Source organism: Cervus canadensis, chromosome 1 (assembly GCF_019320065.1).
Source record: "Cervus canadensis isolate Bull #8, Minnesota chromosome 1, ASM1932006v1, whole genome shotgun sequence".
Classification (NCBI taxonomy): Eukaryota; Metazoa; Chordata; class Mammalia; order Artiodactyla; family Cervidae; genus Cervus; species Cervus canadensis.
Genome location: NC_057386.1, coordinates 95,568,772 through 95,583,051, shown reverse-complemented (window position 1 = coordinate 95,583,051; position 14,280 = coordinate 95,568,772). Strand labels below are relative to the sequence as shown.

The window sequence follows — 14,280 nt, the reverse complement described above, 5'->3', positions numbered from 1 at the left end:
TTTATCTTCGTCTATGGTGTTAGGAAGTGTTCTAATTTCGTTCTTTTACATGTAGCTGTCCAATTTTCCCAGCATCATTTATTGAAGAGGCTGTCTTTGCCCCATTGTATATTCTTGCCTCCTTTGTCAAAAAGAAGGTATCCATTGGTGTATGGGTTTATCTCTGGGCTTTCTATCTTGTTCCATTGATCTTTTTGTTTCTGTTTTTGTGCCAGTACCATACTGTTTTGATGACTGTAGCTTTGTATTATAATCTGAAGTCAGGAAGCTTGATTCCTCCAGCTCCATTCTTCTTTCTCAAGACTGCTTTGGCTATTCAGGGTCTTTTGTGTTTCCATATGAATTGTGAAATTTTTTGTTTTAGTTCTGTGAAAAATGCCATTGGTTATTTGATAAGGATCACATTGACTCTGTAGATTGCATTTGGTAGTATAGTCATTTACACAATATTGATTCTTTCTACCCAGGAACATGGAATATCTCTCCATCTGTTTATGTCATCTTTGATTTCTTTAATAAGTATCATAACTTTCTGTATGCAGTTCTTTTGTCTCCTTAGGTAAATTTATTCCTAGACATTTTATTCTTTTTGTTGCAATGTGAATGGGGTTGATTCTTTAATTTCTCTTTCTGATTTCTCACTGTTAGTTTTAGAAATGCAAGTGATTTCTGTGTATTGATTTTGTATTCTGCAACTTTGCTAAATTCACTGATTAGTTCTAGTAATTTTCTGATACAATCTTTAGGGTTTTCTATGTATAGTATCATGTCATTTGCAAACAATGTGAGCTTTACTTCTTTTCTGATCTGGATTCCTTTTATTTCTTTACTTCTCTGATTGCTGTAGTAGGACTTCCAGGACTATGTTTAATAACAGTGGTGAAAATGAACACCCTTGTCTTGTTCCTGATATTAGAGGGAATGCTTTCAGTTTTTCACAATTGAGAATATTGTTTGCTGTAGGCTCACCATATATGGCCTTCACTATGTTGAGTTTCGGCCGTGAGAAGATGCCCCTCATCCAAGGTAATGAGCAGTGGCTGAGCTTTGCCGGAGCAGCCGTGAAGAGATACCCCAAGTCCAAGGTAAGAGAAACCCAAGTAAGACGGTAGGTGTTGTGAGAGGGCATCAGAGGACAGAAACACTAAAACCATAATCACAGGAAACTAGCCAATCTGATCACAGAACCACAGTCTTGTCTAACTCAATGAAACTAAGACATGCTGTGTGGGGCCACCCAAGACAGTCGGGTCATGGTGGAGAGGTCTGACAGAACATGGTCCACTGGAGAAGGGAATGGCAAACCACTTCAGTATTCTTGCCTTGAGAGCCCTGTGAACAGTATAAGAAGGCAAAATGATAGGATACTCAAAGAGGAACTCCCCAGGTTGGTAGGTGTCCAATATGCTACTGGAGATCAATGGAGAAATAACTCCAGAAAGAATGAAGGGATGGAGCCAAAGCAAAAACAATACCCAGTTGTGGTTGGGACTGGTGATAGAAGCAAGGTCCGATGCTGTTAAGAGCAATATTGCATAGGAACCTGGAAGGTCAGGTCCATGAATCAAGGCAAATTGGAAGTGGTCAAACAGGAGATGGCAAGAGTGAATGTCAACATTCTAGGAATCAGTGAACTAAAATGGGCTGGAATGGATGAATTTAACTGAGATGACCATTATATCTACTACTGTGGGCAGGAATCCCTTAGAAGAAATGGAGTAGTCATCATAGTCAACAAAAGAGTCCGAAATGTAGTACTTGGACGCAATCTCAAAAATGACAGAATGATCTCTGTTCGTTTCAAAGGCAAACCATTCAATATCATGGTAATCCAAGCCTATGCCCCAACCAGTAATGCTGAAGAAGCTGAAGTTGAACGGTTCTATGAAGACCTACAAAACTTTTTAGAACTAACACCCAAAAAAGATGTCCTTTTCATTATAGGGGACTAGAATGCAAAAGTAGGAAGTCAGGAAACACCTGGAGTAACAGGCAAATTTGGCCTTGGAGCACGGAATGAAGCAGTGCAAAGGCTAATAGACTTTTGCCAAGAGAATGCACTGGGCATAGCAAACACTCTCTTCCAACAACACAAGAGAAGACTCTACACATGGACATCACCAGATGGTCAACACCGAAATCAGATTGATTATATTCTTTGCAGCCAAAGATGGAGAAGCTCTATACAGTCAGCAAAAACATACAGGGAACTGACTGTGGCTCAGATCATGAACTACATATTGCCAAATTCAGACTTAAACTGAAGAAGGTAGGGCTAACCACTAGACCATTCAGGTATGACCTAAATCAAATCCCTCATGAATATACAGTGGAAGTTAGAAATAGATTTAAGGGACTAGATCTGATAGACAGAGAGCCTGATGAACTATGGACGGAGGTTCATGACACTGTACAGGAGACAGGGATCAAGTCCATCCCCATGGAAAAGAAATGCAAAAAGGCAAAATGGTTTTCTGAGGAGGTCTTACAAATTGCTGTGAAATGAAGAGAAGCGGAAAGCAAAGAGAAAAGGAAAGATATTCCCATTTGAATGCAGAGTTCTAAGGAATAGCCAGGAGAGATAAGAAAGCCTTCCTCAGTGACCAATGCAAAGAAATAGAGGAAAACAACAGAATGGGAAAGACTAGAGATCTCTTCAAGAAAATTGGAGATACTAAGGGAACATTTCATGCAAAGATGGGCACAATAAAGGACAGAAGTGGTATGGACCTAACAGAAGCAGAAGAGATTAAGAAGAAGTGGTAAGACTACACAGAAGAACTGTACAAAAAAGATCTTCATGACCCAGATAATCACAATGGTGTGATCACTCACCTAGAGCCAGACATCCTGGAATGTGAAGTCAAGTGGGCCTTAGAAAGCATCACTATGAACAAAGCTAGTGGATGTGATGGAATTCCAGTTAAGCTATTTCAAATCCTGAAAGATGATGCTGTGAAAGTGTTGCATTCAATATGCCAGCAAATTTGAAAAACTCAGCAGTGGCCACAGGACTGGAAAAGGCCCATTTTCATTCCAATCCCTAAGAAAGGCAATGCCAAAGAATGCTCAAAGTACCAGACAACTGCACTCATCTCACACACTAGTAAAGTAATGCTCAAAATTCTCCAAGCCAGACTTCAGCAATACGTGAACCGAGAACTTCCAGATGTTCAAGCTGGTTTTAGAAAAGGCAGAGAAACCAGAGATCAAATTGCCAATATCCGCTGGATCATTGAAAAAGCAAGAGAGTTCCAGAAAAATATCTATTTCTGCTTTATTGACTATGCCAAAGCCTTCGACTGTGTGGATCACAATAAACTGTGGAAAAATTCAAAAGAGATGGGAATACCAGACCACCTGATCTGCCTCTTGAGAAACCTGTATGCACGTCAGGAAGCAACAGTTAGAACTGGACATGGGACAACGGACTGGTTCCAAATAGGAAAAGGAGTATGCCAAGGCTGTATATTGTCACCCTGCTTATTTAACTTACATGCAGAGTACATCATGAGAAACGCTGGGCTGGAAGAAGCACAAGCTGGAATCAAGATTGCCAGGAGAAATACCAATAACCTAAGATATACAGATGACACCACCCTTATGGCAGAACGTGAAGAGGAACTAAAGAGCCTCTTGATGAAAGTGAAAGAAGAGAGTGAAAAAGTTGGCTTAAAGCTCCACATTCAGAAAACTAAGATCATGACATCTGGTCCCATCACCTAATGGGAAATAGATGGGGAGACAGTGGAAACAGTGTCAGACTTTATTTTTGGGGGCTCCAAAATGACTGCAGATGGTGACTGCAGCCATGAAACCAAAAGACGCTTACTCCTTGGAAGGAAAGTTATGACCAACCTAGATAGCATAATCAAAAGCAGAGACATTATTTTGACAACAAAGGTCCGTCTGGTCAAGGCTATGGTTTTTCCAGTGGTCATGTATGGATGTGAGAGTTGGACTGTGAAGAAAGCTGAGCGCCAAAAAATTGATGCTTTTGAATCGTGGTGTTGGAAAAGACTCTTGCAAGTCCCTTGGACTGCAAGGAGATCCAACCAGTCCATTCTGAAGGAGATAGGTCCTGGATGTTCATTGGAAGGACTCATGCTGAAGCTGAATCTCCAATACTTTGGCCACCTCATGCGAAGAGTTGACTCATTGGAAAAGACCCTGATGCTGGGAGGGGTTGGGGGCAGGAGGAGAAGGGGATGACAGAGGATGAGATTGTTAGATGGCCTCACTGACTGGATGGGCATGAGTTTGAGTGAACACCGGGAGTTGGTGATGGACAGGGAGGCCTGGCATGCTGCGACTTGTGGCATCACGAAGAGTCGGACACAACTGAGATACTGAACTGAACTATGCCCACTTTTTGAAGAGTTTTAATTATCAGTTCAGTTCAGTTCAGTCGCTCAGTCATGTCCGGCTCTTTGCGATCCCATAAAACACAGCACGCCAGGCCTCCCTGTCCATCACAAACTCCCGGAGTTTACTCAAATCCATGTCCATCAAGTTGGTGATGCCATCCTTATAAATGGGTGCTAAATGTTGTCAAAGACTTTTTCTTCATGTATCGAGATTTTCACATGGTTTTTATATTTCAATTTGTTGATGTGGTATATCACATTGATTTATTTGGGTATATTGAAGAATCCTGGCATCCCTGGAATAAACACAACTTGATCATGGTGTATGAGCTTTTTGACGTGTTGCTGAACTCTGTTTGTTAAAATTTTGTTGAAGATTTTTGCATCTGTGACCATAGTGATATTGGCCTGTAGTTTTCTTTTTCTGTGTGTTTTTTTTTTTTTTTTTTCTTCTGATTTTGGTATGAGGGTGATGGTGGCCTTCTAGAAAGAGTTTGGAAGTGTTTCTTCCTCTGCAATTTTCTGAGTTTTAGAAGGATAGGCACTAACTCTTCTCTAAATATTTGATAGTATTCTTCTATGAAACCATTTCATCCTGGGCTTTTGTTTTGGGGAAGATTTTTTTTATCACAGCTTCAATTTCAGTGCTTGAAATTGGGTTGTTCACAATTTCTATTTCTTCATGTTTCAGTCTTGGAAGATTAAATTTTTCTAGGAATCTGTCCATTTCTTCCAGGTTTTCCATTTTATTGCCATATAGTTGTTCATAATAGTCTCTTATAATCCTTTGTATTTCTGCATTGTCTGTTGTAACTTCTCCTTTTTTTATATCTAGTTTTGTTGATTTGATTCTTCTCTTTTTTTCTTGATGAATCAAGCTAAAGTTTTGTCAATTTTCTTTATCCTCTCAAAGAAACAGCTTCTAGGTTTACTAATCTTTACTATTGTTTCTTTCATTTCTTTTCACTTATTTCTGCTCTGATCTTTATGATTTCTTTCCTTCTACTAATTTTTGTTGTTGTTGCTATTGTTCTTCTCTTTCCAGTTGTTTTAGATGTAGAGTTAGGTTGTCTATTCAATGTTTTTCTTGTTTCTTGAGGTAGGATTGTATTGCTATAAACTTGCCTCTTAGAACTGCTTTTGCTGCATACCATAGGTTTTGACTAGTGTTTTCATTGTCATTTGTTTCTAGAAATTTTTTGATTTCCTTTTTTATTTCTTCAGTAACCTGCTGGTTATTTAGAAACATATTGTTGGTTATTTAAATATATTTAGAAACATATTGCTTAATCTCCATGCGTTTGTGTTTTTTTACAGGTTTTTTTTTTTTTTTTCGTGTAATTGATATCTAGTTTCATAGCGTTGTGGTCAGAGAAGATGCTTGATATAATTTCAGTTTTCTTAAATTACTGAAGTTTGATTTGTGACCCAAGATAGAGAATGTTGGAGAATGTTCTCTAATCCTGGAGAATGTTCCATGTGCACTTGAGAAGAAGGTGTATTCTTCTGCATTTGGATGGAATGTCTGAAGATATCAATGAGATCCATCTCATCCAATGTATCATTTAAGACTTGTGTTTCCTTATTAATTTTCTGTTTTGATGATCTGTCCTTTGGTGTGAGTGTGGTGCTAAAGTCTCCTACTATTATTGTGTTACTGTCAATTTTTCCTTTTCTATCTGTTAGTGTTTGTCATGTATTTAGGTGCTCCAATGTTGGTTGCATAGATGTTTACTATTGTTATGTCTTCCTCTTGGATTGATCCCTTGATCATTATGTAGCATCCTTCCTTATGTCTTGTAATCTTCATTTTAAGGTCTGTTTTGTCTGATATGGGGATTGCTACTCCAGCTTTCTTTTGCTTCCCATTTGCATAGAATATATTTTTCCATCCTCTCACTTTCATTCTATATGTGTCTTTAGGTCTGTAGTGAGTTTCTTGTAGACAGTATATATATATGGGTCTTGTTTTGGTATTAATTCAGCTGGTCAGTGTTTTTTGGTTGGAGCATTTAATCCATTTACATTTAAAGTGATTATTGATGTATATGTTCTTATTGCCATTATCTTAATTGTTTGGGGTTGATTTTGTAGATCTTTTTCTCCTCTTGTATTTGTTGATGATATAAGTCCCTTTAACATTTGTTGTAAAGCTGGTTTAGTGGTACTGAATTGTCTTAACTTTTGCTTGTCTGAAAAGCTTTTTTATTTCTCCATTAATTTTGAATGTGATCCTTGCTGGGTACAGTAATTTTGGTTGTAGATTTTTCTCTTTCAGTACTTTAAATATATTTTGTCATTCCCTTCTGGTCTCCAGAGCTTCTGCTGAAAGATAAGCTGTTAAACATATGGGTTTTCCCTTGTATGTTACTTGTTGCTTCTCCCTTGCTGCTTTTAATATTTTTGTGTTTAGTCTTTGTTAGTTTGATTAGTATGTGTCTTGTCATGTTTATCTTTGGGTTTATCCTGTATGGGATTTAGACTTGACTGACTAGTTCATTTTCCATGTTGGGGAAATTTTCAACCATAATCTCTTCAAAATTTTCCTCATAACCTTACTTTTTCTCTTCTTCTTCCTGGACTCCTGTAATTCAAACATTGGTGCATTTGATATTTTCTGAGAGATCTATGAGACTATTCTCTGTTCTTTTCATTCTTTTTCCTTTATTCTGCTCTTCAGAAGTTATTTACACCATTTTATCTTCCAGTTCACTGATTTGTCCTTCTGCTTCAGATATTCTGCTATTGATTCCTTCTAGAGTATTTGTAACTTCAGTAATTGTGTTGTTTGTCTCTGCATGTTTATTCTTTAATTCTTCTAGGTCCTTGTTAATTGATTCTTGCATTTTCTCCATTCTTTTTTTAAGGTCTTTGATCATATTTACTATCATTATTCTGAATTATTTTTCAAGTAGCTTGCCTATTTCCTCTTCATTTATTTGGGCTTCTGTGTTTCTAGTTTGTTGCTTCATTCATGTAGTATTTATCTGCCTCTTCATTTTTTTTTTTTTTAAACTTATTGTGTTTGAGGTCTCCTTTTTCCAGGATTCAATGTTGAATTATTTCTTCCTTTTGATTTCTACCCTCCTAAGTTTGGTTTCTGTAAGCTTTGTATAGGGTGAGATTTGTGCTAAGTTTGTTTGTTTTTTTTTTCCTCTGATGAGCAGGGCTGAGTGAGGTGGTAATCCTGTCTGCTGATGATTGGGTTTGTATTTTTGTATGTTTGTTGTGTAGATGAGGCATCCTGCACAGAGAGCTACTGGTGGTTGGATGATATCAGGTCTTATATTCAAGTGGTTTCCTTTGTGTGTGTTCTCACTGTTTGATACTCCCTTGGGTAAGTTCTCTGGTAGTTTAGGGTCTTGGAGTCAGTGCTCCCATTTCAAAGGCTCAGGGCTTTATCTCTGGTCAGGAATGAAGATTCCACAAATGGTTTGTTATGAGAGTAAGATTAAAATAAATAACCAAAAATAAAAAACTAAAGATGAATCCCAGACAAATGGCTGTTACAAAATTAGGCAAATAGTAATTAAAATAATAAAATATACACATATACATATGCACCCATAAGTGAAGTCAAAACAGTCCAGTAAAAATAAAGTACAATACATTGAACCAGTGAACAAAGTACACCAAAAATTACATCTACCAGTAAAGAATAAAATTAACTAAAGCACAAACTGGAAAACAAAACTAAAGCAAGGTGCTGAGTGGGAAATAAAGCAATGAAAACAAAACTAACAAATATTTTGAGAGGAAAGGAAAGAAAGAAAGGAAGAAAGAAAGAATAGATGTGCAAAGTTAAATAGAGGTATATAATCAAGTTAAAGATTGACTGTAAGGGGAAAAGAACAATAGGAAAAGCAAACAAAGGAATAAATGTTAAAAAAAAATATAGCAATAGGTTTAAAAAATTAAAATAAAGAGAAAAAAAAAGGAAAAAATTAAAAAGAGAGAGAAAAGGAAAATTCCACAGAACTGCAAAAGCTCCACATAGAGGTTTAGAACAACAAAAACTGTGACTGAAAAAAAAAAAAAAACCCTCAGAAGCTTAATTAGATTTCATAGTGCCAATAAAATCAACAACTACAACAGAGGGGTGGGAAAAAAATAAAGAAAATAAGAAAAAGAAAAAAAGAAAAAATCCAAAAAAATCTACAGAAGATAACAAAACATAAGAATAGTAAAAGTATTTCTTGAGTCACTGCTGTCAAGAGTCCTTTCCCTTGCTGGGAGTCACAGTCCACCTCACCTCCCTAGGATGCCCTCCAATACTGTGCTTATTTCTGGACATGCTGTGGCAGCAGCACAGATTCTAATCTGGTCCTACTCCTGTTTGTTCTTGCCTCCAATGTCCGCAGTTATGAGAACTAGTGTGTTTTCTTTGGTGGGAGCTCTCAATGTCTTTTTATATATTCCATAGACACAGTCTGCCTCGTTGAACTTGTAGATTTAATCTTCAGCTTGTGCAGTTGGTGAGAAGGTTTTGAGCCTTCTTCCTTAGCCACACTGGCCCCTGCATTTCAGTTGTGGTTTTATTTCCACCTCTGCATTTGGGCTGTCCCTGGGGTTTGCTCCTGAGGCTGCCCTGGAGGATTTGAGTCTGCCCCAGTGAGAGTCAGGTGCAGAGGTGGTGTAGTTGCTTGGGTCGCAGGGGTTCTGGCAGAACCAGGTACTCAGGGGAGTTGGTGGCTAGAACAGCATGAAATGTAGTGCTCTAGAAGGGTATGACAACCAGTATTGGCCAATGTACTCCAGTATTCTTGCCTGGAGAACCCTCCTCCCTGACAGAGAAGACTGGCAAGCCACAGTCCACAGGGTCAAAAGAGTTGGACATGACCAAAGTGACCCTGTATGCATAGACACAAGGCATTTTTTTTTTTGCCTGTGGCAGCTCTGCCCCGGTGAAGGTTGACCATGAAGGTGGCAAAGCTGCTTCAATCACAGGGACCCTGGTGGTGCCAAGTGTGCAGGGACATGGACTGCCTCCACCACAGAAGTTATGGACCTATCAGAATCCTTTTTTGAGCCTCTTGTACTGGTGATCAGAAGTTCTCTTTGGCCAGTCTTTCTCTGTAGCTCTGCCTATTCAAGCACTTAGAGGGCTCCCTTGCCTAGGGTCCTTCTCCATGGTTTGGCACATCAGGCACATAGAGGGGGCCCCCTGGCTGGGATCCTACTCTGTAGATCAGCACCTCAAGCACTTAAAGGGGCACCCTGGGTGGGGTCTACTCTGTAGTTCAGTGTATCAGGCATTTGATGTGCCAACCTCTCTATTGTTCAGCTGCCCATGCTGGCATGTGGGGAGAGAGAGGCTATCATGATCGTTCCACCCCTTACACATGACTCAGCAGCATTGCCTTGCTTCCATGGCTACCTAGCTTTCCTCCACAGACATTTCCGACCACAATCTCCTTCCTCACATCCCTTCAATCTGTCTCTCCACAGTCAACAGCAGCTCTCACCCTTGGATTGCTCCACAATTCCTAAACTCCAGCCTCCAGCCACCGCACCTTCTAGGGGACCTTCATTCCCTGTCCAGGGTATGTATGGATGTGGTAAAGACTGTCTGATTCTCATTCCATTTAGGCTGCCACAGGTCAGCTTTTTCACTTTCAGCCTTAAATATTTCTCCTCTGACTCAGACAATTGCCCCGGTGTGGAGATAGGACCCCTGCTTCAGTCCCCCCACCCACCAAAGGCAGGTCCAGTCCTATTAACACTCCTATTTTTCCCCCTAGTTGCTTCATCCTACCAAGTTTTGCATGATTCTATATATTCTTTTCCACTGGTCAGGTACTTCTGTCTGCTCTTGGATGGTGTTCTGCCTACACTTCTGTGTCTGAAGGTATATTCCGGATATATCCATGGAGAGAGATATACTCCACACCCACCTACTCCTCCACCATCTTGCTATTTCACTTCAGTATTTTTGCCTGGTGAATCCACATGGACAGAGGAGCCTAGCAGGCTACAGTCCATAGCATCACAGAGTCAGACATGACTGAACAACTAAGCATAGCACATGTATAGATAAAAGTAGATAACTAATGAGAACCTATTGAATAGCGCAAGGAACTCTATTCAATGCTCTGTGGTAACCTAAAAGGGAAGGAAATCCATGGAAGAGGGGATATATGGATACATGTGGCTGATGCACTTTTTCTGTATAGTAGAAATAAACAACATTGTAGACCACACTCCGCTAAAAGAAAAGAAGAAAGAAACTTGGACTCAAAGGACACCTGCACTGCATAAATTGGAAATGGCAGAACTTCCTGTGAAAGGAGATACCCAAAGGAACAGGCAGTTTGGCATGCTAAATTTAGAGCAGATTTATCATGTGAAAAGTGCTCATTCATTTCCTAACTAGTCATAGGAGAGTATCCAGAGGATATTACCTTTGTCAAAGCTATGCGAATACTACAAGACCAGAAAATTTGTGAGAGGAGCCTGGCATTGTTGAAAAACTCTGTGGTGGTTATTCTCTGTTCAGTCAGAAAAGGCACTGGGATAAGCATATCCAGTCCACAGGGTTCTCATAGTTCACTGGAGAAGATGGTATTTTGGGGTATTAATGACCAAGCTGTGATATTTAATTGTCAGAGACAAGATGTAGAGAGATATCTTAATACGCATATTCTAGGCATACTAGAAGCAGTAATCAGAATAGTCTGACCAGCAGAGGTTACTGATTTTGGCTAGCTGATTCTTGAGGAAGTCTCAAGCTATATTACAAAATGTTTATATTGTGAAATTTTAGCTTTAATCCAAAAGTATCAGTATCTGTAGCTATTTACCAGAATGACTCAGCATTAGGTCAAATGGCCGTAATCAAACTTTGCAGAGGTGACTAAATACTGGCTCTCAGCTATTACTGGTATCTAGAAACCCACATTTCTGTGGTCCACCAATGAGAAGCTTGTGGAATAACCCATAAGTCTTGACTTGCCTTCATCTCATGGTGGACCCCATGTGCCATGAATTTGGGTATGCATGCAGCACTTGAAATAGGTGTGGTATGTGTAATTGTAGGCTCAGTCATGTTCTAGTGGCATACATGCATCATGAGACCAAGTAACCAAATGCTATGGAACTTACTGTTATTACATTTCCTCTTATTGCTCATTCTACACCTATATCTTCTTCTGGAGTTTCCTATGACAGTTGACTTGGTAGAAATAAAAGATAAGCATACTTTGCATATAGTTTTGAAGATAAACTGGTTCTAGGTGAAGTGGATGGCTGCATTACCACACTCCATAAAAGTAAAGGAACTGAAGAAAGAAGAATTTTGAGCTGAACATTAGATTGTTCATTTTTCCTGAATGGAAGGAGAGATTGATAAATACATTGAGAGACTGTGCATTGATTGATAAACAGTGGTAAATTGTTTGGTTGAAAAGTGGGTTACTCAGAAAGGATGCAATTAGGAAACCAGAGACAATGACTTTTGCTAAATAAAAGTATGGTTAAACTTCTCTAAATTGGCACAGAATGTAAGGATATGTATGTCCAAAATAAATGTCAACCAAGGAGAAATTTCAGCAGAAAGTCTTATAATTTAGATGAATAAATAATGTTCTGTTCTGTAGATATCATTCAACCTTTTCCCAACCATTTTGTCTTCTCAGAATTGGCTTCTGAACAAAGTGGCTGTAACAGCAAGGGCTAAGTTATGCATGGACTCACTAAACAATACCTACTGCTGAGTGTGTGACTTGCCAACAGCAGGTTGGCAGCAGTGTGCACCCTCAGGGTCACAGTGAGCCTTCAATATTGCATCCTTCTCTTAGGGCTTCTTCTTGCTACCTATACAGGTTGCCCACCATAGAAGAAGCAGTTTTCATGTATGTGAATGTCCTGCCTGCAATGCTTCTGCTCAAACCATTATTCATGTAGTGACAGAATGATCAATTCAGCCATATAATATTCCATACTGCATTGCTTCTGACAAGGGGACTCATTTTGAGAAAAATAAAACTTAACAATGAATACATGCTTGTGGAATTGGCTGATCTTTCCATATTCAGCCCTACACTGACATAGCTGTCCCAATAGAATAGTGAATGGTCCTTCAGAAATTCATGTATTGTGCAAGTGGACAGCAATATAATCCAGGGTTGGGATAAGGTAATCTGGCATATGTATATATTCTAAACCAACAACCAATATATGGTCCCCTTTAACTCATAAGAACTGGTCATATATTCAGGACTCAAAGAGATAAAGTGGAATAAAAATTTTCCATCATTATCCCCAATGACCAAACATCAAAGATTTTATTTTCCATGTTCATGACTGGTTTCTGCAGATATCCAAGTCTTTGTTTTACTGTAAAGAATGCTTTCAGTGAGGGATATGGAAATAAGACATTCCATTTCAGTAAGCAACAGGCAAAACAGAAATTACTTATCATCTATTACTTTCAAAGAGAAATTCAGCTGCTAGTACACCATGGTAGCATGGTGATTTATGTCAGGAATAAAGGATAACCCACAAGTCACCTCTTATGATTCCCATATCCTGTAATAAAAGTTAATGGAAAATGATTACAACTAAGGGCAGGTGGGACCACTATGACCCCATAGCATCAGGATGAATTGATGGACACCCAACAATGCAAAGAATCACAAACAGGAAATTTGTTTGCTCAGGGTAAAAGGAATATGAAATGAATAATGGAAAAAGTGGATATAAATACCAGCTAGAAAATATGAAACAAAGAATGTAATAGTTATAGTAGTTTATTTATTTTTATATAAATAATCAATGTACACATTCAGTAGTCATTTCCATCCTCTATTTGATTGCCTTATCAGTGGAAATAAAACGTTTTAATAAAGATTAACATTATGTATCAAGATTTAAAGATATCAAAATGTGACTCAGTTAAAAGTGGACTCAACCTTCAACCAAACTAAATAAATGATATACAGAGTTTTGTAGCTTCCTTGGTGGAGTGAATGAGCAATTTTTTTCAGATCGTACAAGGAATAATTGCATTGTGTTATGGGGAAACATTTAGATTCCACTTGGTTTTAGAATCTAAGAATAGTTAAGAATAGTTAAATAGTTAAGAATAGTTAAATCACCCGGGGATTTGAGGCCAAAATGTTCCAGTGGAGCTGAAGTGTGGCTTCAGGGGCGGGTTCTTGCGCAGCTCGCGGCTGAGGTACCCACTGTTGACGTTGTAGCCGACTCGGATGAACCCTTGTCTGTGGTAGCTGCAGGTGATGAGAGCCATGGTCATCCCCAGGGCATCGGTCTCGAGGATGAGGGATGGGTTGAGGGCATCTTCCTGAAAGATGAACATGTGTCTCCCTGCGGGGACAGGGCCGACCAGCACCGAGTCTAGGATTTGATCAATCTCTCTCTCGGCTGAGCCAATATAAACAATATAATATAAACTCCAGGTCGTCTGCCAGGGCCTCATTGCACTCGAAGCTGATCTCAAACCAGAAAGGGCTGTGGAAAAGGCTCGGATTTTCCAGAACCGCCATGTTCAATACTGACACCTTAGCCATCGCCTCGCAGGGTCGCGGCTGAGGCCAGAGCTGGGGCTGAGCCGGCAGCTGGGTCTTGTCAGGGCAGCGGAGTAGCTTTGTCCAAATCAGCTCCCACCTTCTCTGACCGCGATCTGAAATTCCACTCCAGTATTCTTACCTGGAGAATCCCATGGACAGAGGAGACTGGCACGCCATGGTCCATAGAGTTGCAGAGTCGCGAGGGAAGTGGCTTAGCACACAGGCATATGTCTGGAGTACTTGAGGAACCACAAAAGAGATAATGTGCTTGGAGCAGAAAACAAAGAGAGAAATGATGACAATAAAGATTTGAGGACGTAGTAACAAATCTTGTGGGTCAAGAGAGGATTTTTTAATTGAAAAAAAAAAAAGGTGTTTATATGCTT

At 39.3% G+C, this 14,280-nt stretch overlaps 1 pseudogene; it reads right to left on the bottom strand.

Moving 5' to 3' along the window:
* Nucleotides 1-12,257: 12,257 nt before the first annotated feature.
* LOC122439766 lies at nt 12,258-13,894 on the bottom strand (annotated as a pseudogene).
* Between the last annotated feature and the right edge of the window lie 386 nt (nt 13,895-14,280).